General features: G+C 42.9%; 1 long non-coding RNA gene across 1 annotated transcript; it reads left to right on the top strand.

The window, feature by feature from the left end:
• The first annotated feature begins 3,298 nt into the window (after positions 1-3,298).
• Positions 3,299-6,899, top strand: LOC123188543 (uncharacterized). Its single transcript, XR_006494774.1, has 2 exons — positions 3,299-5,742; positions 6,538-6,899. It is a non-coding gene; the product is annotated as an uncharacterized lncRNA (long non-coding RNA).
• The last annotated feature ends 1,991 nt before the right edge of the window (positions 6,900-8,890 follow it).

The following is an 8,890-nucleotide window of genomic DNA, read 5'->3' as shown; positions in this document are numbered from 1 at the left end:
ATTCATGAATTCGAAAAATATTCTTGATTTTTGAAAATGATCAAATTTGAAAAATGACCACGGTTTCAAATATGTTCACGAGTTTAAAAAATATTCATCATTTTACAAAATTGAGAGTGGTGTTGTATCTCGGTGATACAGCAAAATGTGATTATGGCCATTAAAGATTATGATTTCTTTTTCTCCCGTTGCAACGGATTGGATTTCAAAAAAAAATAAAGCACGGATTGAGTCTGCGGATTCACCGTCGCGCCCTTTTTGCAAAATAGTCCTTGTGTTTTATTAATTGAACCCGCAGCCCTCCTATTAAGTAGTAAACCTGAACAGGTACGTGTGAAATAAAGGGAAAAAACAGCAACCTGCACGATCAATGCCTCCCCCGATCCCATCTCTTCCACCTCCAGAGCGCCGCCACCTCCTGCCACGCCCCACCCCGCCTCGCCGCGCACCGCCGGCCGCCGCCGCGCGCCCCTCCGGCACGCCTACCCCTACCCCAAGTGCCCCCACACCCGCGGCCTTCCACCGCCGGCGACAGTCTACCCCGACTGTGTCTCTCCCAAGCCACCCGACCCCAAATCGCTCAGGTGTCGGCGGCGGTGACAGCACAAGCAGCTGCCATGAAGTTGCGCGGCCACCCCCTTGCCCCCTTCACCTCCTTCCTCCCACTTGCACACATGAGAAGGAATTGAATCAGAGTCGGTCCCTCAATCTAAACCAGGAGGAGCGCCCATTGAACAGGATGGTGTGCAGGTCGCGGAGAGTTGCATCGGCAAGTGTCGGCTCATATCTTGAAGTGCCATGGAGCAAAGCTTGTGAGGATGCAGAGGCTGTTGGTGGTGTTGGACTTATCGCAGGTTAGGTCGCGGAGAGTTGCATCGGCAAGTGTCGGCTCATATCTTGAAGTGCCATGGAGCAAAGCTTGTGAGGATGCAGAGGCCGTTGGTGGTGTTGGACTTATCGCAGGTTGAACCACATCTTGCTTTCCTTTTCTTTTGCCAATCTGCTCTCTTGTCTCTCGGAGTCACAAATTGGTCGTCCGTGCATCTCTTCTTCTTAATAGATATATAACATTGATTTGATTGGTAATACTGATGGCAGATTGCTGCAATTTATTGAATTTTATCTAATTTCTTTTGGGATTGTTAAATTTGTGATTTTTTACATACAATCTATGGATACCTCATGGAGATCGGTCGGAGCAAACTATTCTCATCAGGTGAGCTTATATAAGTTAAGAAACCCATTGTCTAAATGTCATTTGTAAACATGCCTTTTCTTAAGCTATTCCAAAACCAATTTTTATATCGACAGCTTCAGTAATGTGTCTGATGCCATTTGGCCCATATGGTAGTGTTAACATCATCAATGGCCTGCCCCAGTCGTCAGGTACGGCTAATGCCTTTCCTTGATTTTCTTTGTTGCCGTGACGCCATAATCTTCTGTTCAAGGAAGTTCCTTCTCAAGCTGGCATGTCCTTAAGTATAAACAGCATAAAAATTTAACACATAAAAAAGTTTAAAACATTTCAAATATATATGTTTATACTTTTTAACAACACTTAATAATTCCACCGAAAATCACTTTTTTTTTACTAAAGGACCATTTCTAAATGTACAACAGAAAAACATTATTTTCAAAGAAACACCTGATAAAAATATTAATTCATAGAGAAATGTTCCAATTTTCATAAAAATGCTAACTATTCTTCAAAAGGTATTACATTTTTAATGAAAACATTAACTTTTATTAAAAATAAGGAAATTTCCATGTTCAACATTACTGTCGACATTTATTGAAATTGGATATAAAAAATGGTGCAAAATGGCACATGAAACAGGTTGTGCCCCCTTTTGTCGCCCGGTGCAACGCACGGGCATTTTTACTAGTCTCTCCCTAATTTTTTTTAATAATAAAGCACGGATTGACTCCGTGGGTTCACCGTCACAATACGCTTCCGCCCAGTTATAATACGCTTTTACGATTAGTATAGACAAAATCGTAATATAAATGAGGTGGTACTATTAGTCCGTTGTTATGATTTTTCGTCCGACCGTCGCAAAGCTATTTTCGTACGTGCTCAATTACGTACGCAAGCTGGCCTCTCAGACGTAATGTGGTATGAGCACCTTCTCCTGGCACGATGCACTACTGGGCCTTTTATGGGCTAGAAGCCACGTCTCAGATTTTATGTTATAAAATATGATGCATGCATATCTTTTGTTGAATAGTCCCACCTTGTTGTCTTATACTAATTTTCACCAATTTATAAACACTTGTAACTTGCCTGAAAAATCAACAAACTGGCCACGCAAACAGGGTACATAAGATGAATCCATTGGCAGAGGGATTAAATAAACGGAGGGCTGGACTACATGCATGGCGTTCCTCGGTTAGACGTGAGCCATCCATGATGAAGTATCTAAACTGAATTTCAGGATTGTGGGCTTGGACGTGCACTGCAGACAATTTAAACGGCTATACCGAAAGAAGAGACGCATGCTTATTTATTAGCTTGATTGCAATTGGAATGAAGACGGGTCTGCAAACGGATGAGGGGCTTGCCGGCGCTCTGAAGATGCATACAATATTTGGTATATCCCTGGTGGTGCCGGCGCTCTGAAGCTTCGATCCTGAGGCGGAGCAGCGCCATCACATTCTTCCGCCGGAGGCGCTTCGCGTCGGTCAAACCCCATGGTGAGCGAGCTCCGCGTCACCTTACGGAGGAGCGCCATATGGGGTGAAGTTTTTATTTGTTCAGTGTACCCCTGGAATTTGCTGTGTTATGGCTTCACATTACCACTGATATAAATGTTCTCTGCCACACTAGTTTTCCTTTCAAGGAAATTTGTAGCCTAACTGTTGTGCCTATTTAATTTCCATGCATTTTGAATGTTAATCAAGACCCATGATAGTACATGACTCCTGTTGTTATGCATGGGTTCTGACAACTACATTTCCCCCACCAATTTAGATGCATATATATAGACATATATATGTGGACTAAAGTATTTCCCTTAAATTTTATTATTTTCTCGGTCAATACATATATTTAATAATATGTTGTTCTAAAAAATATGCTAACATAATTATTGGTGGTATGATGGTGGTTCAGAATCAACTACACCATTTACAATGTTGAAATAGATTGAGTTTGATACATCCAAAAACTTTACAACTTATCAATGCCTCAAGTGAATGATAAAAAAAATTTTGTGTCTAACTATGCAAGCACTCGTGACTATCTTTTTTTAGTTTTCCAAACATTTTCACAACAATAGTCCTTTTTATCTCGATGTGATATATTGATATGTTTGGAGATAATTTACATGTGTATCAGTTTATTTCATATACTGCTAATTCATACAAACACAAAAAGAATCCTTCAAAAGGTTTTCCCGTATTTAATACTAGCATTGACCTCTTCTATTTTATCAAACATGTTATGATGTAAAGACCGTGCCTCTCAGCAACTGCTTCGAAACACACATTCAACATTGACCATGAATGAGTCTCATTAAGAAGCAGTGTCCGACTCGCATTTACACATTGTGCCCTTTAGTAGAGGGTGCAGGTTTTTGCTCCCGTGACTTTAGGGATATCTTTTTTATCCGTTGCAACGCATGGGCATTTTTCCTAGTCTCTCCCTAATAATAAAGCATGGATTGACTCCGTGGGTTCATCGTCACAATACGCTTCTTTCGGTGATTTTATGTTTTCAGTTTGAATTTAAAACATATACGTAAGGTGGTACTAATATTTACCCACTGCCTCCCGTAAGTACAAAAAGACCTAGCGAGTCTGATCCCCATCTCCCTCTCTCCCTCGATCCCTTCTGTCCCTATCGCACCACCAGGCGCACCCACCCACAACCCACCATGGATCCCGCATCCCTTCGGCGCTCCTCTCGTTGACCACCACCGTCGCCTCCCCCAAGGCCACCGGCGCTGATATTCAAACCATGGTCCTTTTTAGTGGAGAGGCGTTGAGGAGATGGCAGTCTCCGTCGCCCTGTCGCGGATCGCCACGGCCGCCAACGCCCAGCACCGCCTCCCTCGCCGCTGATCAACGCCGCCACCATGCCACGCACTGTCGCCACCATGCCACGCACTGCTGCCACCCCGCCGTCCTCTCCCTGTGTCAACTTCCGCCACCACCGCGCAGAAACCTATCGCCATCACGCCCCCGCCACATTTACGCCCAGCCTCCCTCGCCACACGCGGCCTCCTGTGTCGCTAGCATCACGCCCAACGTCGCCTCCCTCGCCGACGCGCCTGCAGCCTCCACCATATTATGGAGTCACCGCCGCTGCCACCGCCTTTCCAGGTCGTGCTTCCTGATTGCAACAGTAAAGGTGGATTGAAGCGGTCGTGAGGTCAAGGAGAGGGGAGGTCCAGGCATTGGAGAGGAGGAAGAAGGTGGTGAAGGTTGTTCTGTTGCTACTGATCCTCCCCAGGCCAGACACGGCCATGTTCTGTTGCTGCTGATCCTGTATCACAGTGCCCACAATATGTTTGAGGTAATGCCCACCAGGTTGCTTTTTGATTAATTAGTTCAATTATTACATGGACATGTGAAGATACTTTAGTTTGATCGAGTCCAGATAATTGAGTTCAATCGAGTCAAATGTGGAGGAGTAACATCTACGTATAGAAATTCATAATAAGTAATCCAATGCCCGATTCAGTTCTTAGTTCTTACGTCTACATATGCAATGACTGAATATTATGACGACCAGTTCAGGATTCAGAGGTAGAGGAATAGCCTGCAAGTGCGTGCCGTTTCTGATGCTTGCGCGGCGAGTGCTCTTCCTGGCCACCGCCTCGGGCACCACCAATGGCATCGGGAAGTATTCATCCGCCAAACCAGCTGCGCAGGCACCCTCCTCCGAGACACTCTCAGCGAGCCCCCTCACCCAATCCAGCATTCCCGGCCATGTACTCCCTCTTCCTCTTCAACGCCCTCCCGTTGGGTCAGGCCTTCCTTCAATTCGGCGGGCATTGAGTCGCCGCCTCCTCTAGACTCACTGGCGAGTGGACCGGCGAGGGAAGATGACGGGATGGAGATTGGTCACTATATGCAAAAGGTGGACCTACTTTGTTTTGTTATTAGTATTACCAACACTAAACTACATGCATGGGAACTGGGAGTTTGAGACGGGCTTGCAGTAAGCTGTAAGCCGCGACCATACAATTTCAGTATCTATTCATGTGTACGTCGGACCTAGACAAGGTTGGAGGGCAGGTAGAGGACCGGTGGTGCGTTAGGCATGCAGCGTGTGTAACAACAGTCGACCACAGGTGGGCAGCACACTGTCACTAGGGAAGGAGATGGTGGCAGTGTGTTTTGATTAGCAGCAGGTGGCTCCATGGTGGCCAGTGCAGCGGCGAGCTAGCGTGTTACTGTGGGAAGAGGCAGAAAAATTAATCTGTTTGTGGTTGGACGATGGATTCCCGTTCCCTGGTAGGCAGCTAGCTCTCGAAATAATTTCAGCAAGAACAACATCCTCAATTTGGAGTGGTCTTATTCGCTACTGCATATCTTGACATTTCAAATGTAGATCAGATAACTATATAGTAGACACTGTGCTGTTGGTGTTTAACTGTTCGTGAGATACGCGTCAATATTGCAATCAACTCTGACTGCAATTGTATAGTCTCAAGGGCCTGCATTCTATATTGAAGGTTCAACATTGAAGCTGCTTGCATTGATCCGCAATAGACCTTCACTTCAGCGAAAAATGAGGTATATTGAGCTTAATGACACATGGTTACATACAGATAGAAGAACCGCTTGTACTATATATGTTTTTGTCCTGAAGTACTGTTTCTACTTCTGATTCATGTAATGAATATTCAGTGTATATAGTTCATTCTCTACACCTTTTTTGAAGAAACCACCTATTTCTTTGTGTTTATATTTAAGACCTACTCCCTCCGTTCCAAAATAGATGACTCAACTTTATACTAACTTTAGTACAAAATTGGGTCATCTATTTTAGAACGGAGGGAGTATGTTTTTATTTTAAAGAACACATATGAATTTTTGTTGGACATGAAATGAGCTACCATAACTACTATAATCTATGCATATGGTTTCCGTAGATTTTTTTGGTGAAGAGTTGGAATACCAAAAGACAAGAATGCACTAGATGTCCTTGATTATAGTTATACTTTGTGTAGGTTTCTATATGTTGAATTTCACATGGAGCAACTTGGTCCGCGGGTTCTGTACACACTATTTTCATCAGCTTGTGTGGTAGCAACAATATTTGTGCCATGACATGTAGTCGAAACATAGGGAAAAACTTTGTGGAGATAGAAGTTTCACTGTTGAAAACACAATAAAGGCACCCTCTACTCTTTCCTCTGACATAAACCATTTCAGATCATCTTTGTCTACCAGTCAGCATCTATAAATAGCACTGGTGATATTATAAGTTGGCAGTATTATATACATTCTTAGTTGAGAACTTGGTAGTTAGGGCATGTGGATTACAAGTACCACACCAAGAAAACTTACATGCTCTTGTCATTGCAGGTTTCATGGTGGCAGTGCCTTCTTCTACATGATGGGAATTCAACGGCATTTTTTTTGTTAAATACTAGCTGGGTGTGCCGTCTATTCACAGATCGTGTAATTTGACCATCTCTTGCAGACAAAACACTCGGGGAAAGTTCCCAGCCGTGCACATGTGACCGCTGGAGAGGCATACCGTTTTAGGAATGCATGACAGACTGGTAGTGAGGTTTGTGTCTATAGGATGGAATTACTTGATATGTCAAAATGGTGGTCTTTATTATGCAATGTAAGTGATCTCTTGTTGAACCCCTCCTTTCCAGAAAACTACTCATAATGTTTTGGGATTATTTGATTTTAGTAAGGTGACTTATACACCTAGACGGCGGGAGTATTAATTAATCTTTCAAGTTTGATCTTCTGTCTGCATAGTTTTAATGATATTGAATGCATCAGTTCAAAGCATTTTGTGGTGATAATCTAGGCCAACAACCATATACTAAATGAACATGCTACTGACTGCATTTCCTGTTAACAGAATTTATTGTTTGATATTTGGGATCCTCAGTTTCTAACAATAATTCAACCTGTGGCAACACACCCGCATATGCACCTTATAGAGATGAAGGCAACCTTATTTGGTTGTCAGACTTGAATATAAGTCGAGCGTAGTGGCACGTGAAGCTGGTTTAGTCGATTTTTAAGCCCGTTGCAACGCACGGGTGTTTTTCGGATTAAATGAAAGTGTGGAGCTAAAATAGGTAATGATGAACATTGTTAGGGTCCCTCAAATTTCATCTTACAAAAAGAAATACTCAGTTTAACCTTATTTCTGACGTTTACAAAAATTGGTTTATAAAAATATTGCATAATGGCACATGGAGCATGTTATATTTTATTATTCGCCCGGTGCAACGCACGGGCATTTATACTAGTCTTTCCCTAATAATAAAGCACGGATTGACTCCGTGGGTTCACCGTCACAATACGCTTTCTTTTTATGTCATAATACGCTTTTACGATTTGTATAGATAAAATCGTAATATAAACGAGGTGGTACTATTCTAACTTGCTCGTGCTAAATTTCGTACTCACCCAATCGCTGGACTGGGCCGTTTTATCCACCCGTCACCAGCATGGGCTGAATTGGGCCTGGCCCACGCTAAAAAACCATGCAAAAAATAGCTGCATAAGTTTCAAACTCACGACCAAGCCCTCCAGGCCGGACGGACGCAGCCACTCAGTTGGTCTGCTTCGGCAGGAAAACAAGGTTGTTACCAGAATAATAGTCCCACCTCGCTCTTTTGCACATGCTCCCATCGACTTTTATACATCAGCAGCCTTGCCTTATTAGAAGTCAACAAGCAGATGATGGAAACTGAACGAAGGAATTGAGCCCAAAAAGTGGGAAGGAGGGAGCAAAGAAATAAAATTTGCAGCGGGATTCCAAACTTGGGAATAGCGCAATCGGCATCATGCAAATTCAGCGCGTACCCTAAAAACGAATTGGGTGATTTCCGCCGCGAACAGACTGATGACTCTGATGCAATCTGAATGTTGTCCCCATACTCGAGTATTTTCAGCGCTATACCTCGCAAGTCTATCTTTTGGGTACGAAGCTTTGATAAATTGGTTTAAATTATACTTTGCAACTTTCATATTTCTCCAACTAAAAGTCTGCATTTTAATGACTTTAGCTACTAATTTTAAACAGATTCGCTAAATTTCAGTTGATTGAGATTTAACGGAGTCTCCGTCAGCCTTTCCAAGCCGTTGGATACAGGCACACTAAGATCTTCTGATAGGAAACTTTTCTTTTTCTTATTGTGATGTCGAACAGAAATAGATGCATGGGTGTAGTTCTGCTCTCTCCAAAGCGTGCGCGTTTTTGTAGAGAGAGCCTGCAATCTACGTGAGAAACTTGTGTCTGGCCAAGTCCAAGAAGTGCAAAAAGAAAAGGAACATAATATAATTTTGCAAACCAGATAACCAACATTTTCTAAAAAGAAAAACAGCATAGAAAAACCTTTTCACTTATGAATATTAACACATAATTGTGTATATAAATAATCACACTTCACTGCACCACTACTCTCCCATCCGGTGATAGTGTGATGCTGATTGTGTATATAAAATTTGCAGCGGGATTCCAAACTTGGGAATAGCGCAATCGGCATCATGCAAATTCAGCGCGTACCCTAAAAACGAATTGGGTGATTTCCGCCGCGAACAGACTGATGACTCTGATGCAATCTGAATGTTGTCCCCATACTCGAGTATTTTCAGCGCTATACCTCGCAAGTCTATCTTTTGGGTACGAAGCTTTGATAAATTGGTTTAAATTATACTTTGCAACTTTCATATTTCTCCAACT

This window comes from Triticum aestivum, chromosome 2A (genome assembly GCF_018294505.1).
Source record: "Triticum aestivum cultivar Chinese Spring chromosome 2A, IWGSC CS RefSeq v2.1, whole genome shotgun sequence".
Taxonomy (NCBI): domain Eukaryota; kingdom Viridiplantae; phylum Streptophyta; class Magnoliopsida; order Poales; family Poaceae; genus Triticum; species Triticum aestivum.
The sequence above is the reverse complement of the archived record's forward strand: the minus strand, read 5'-3'. Positions and strand labels throughout refer to the sequence as shown.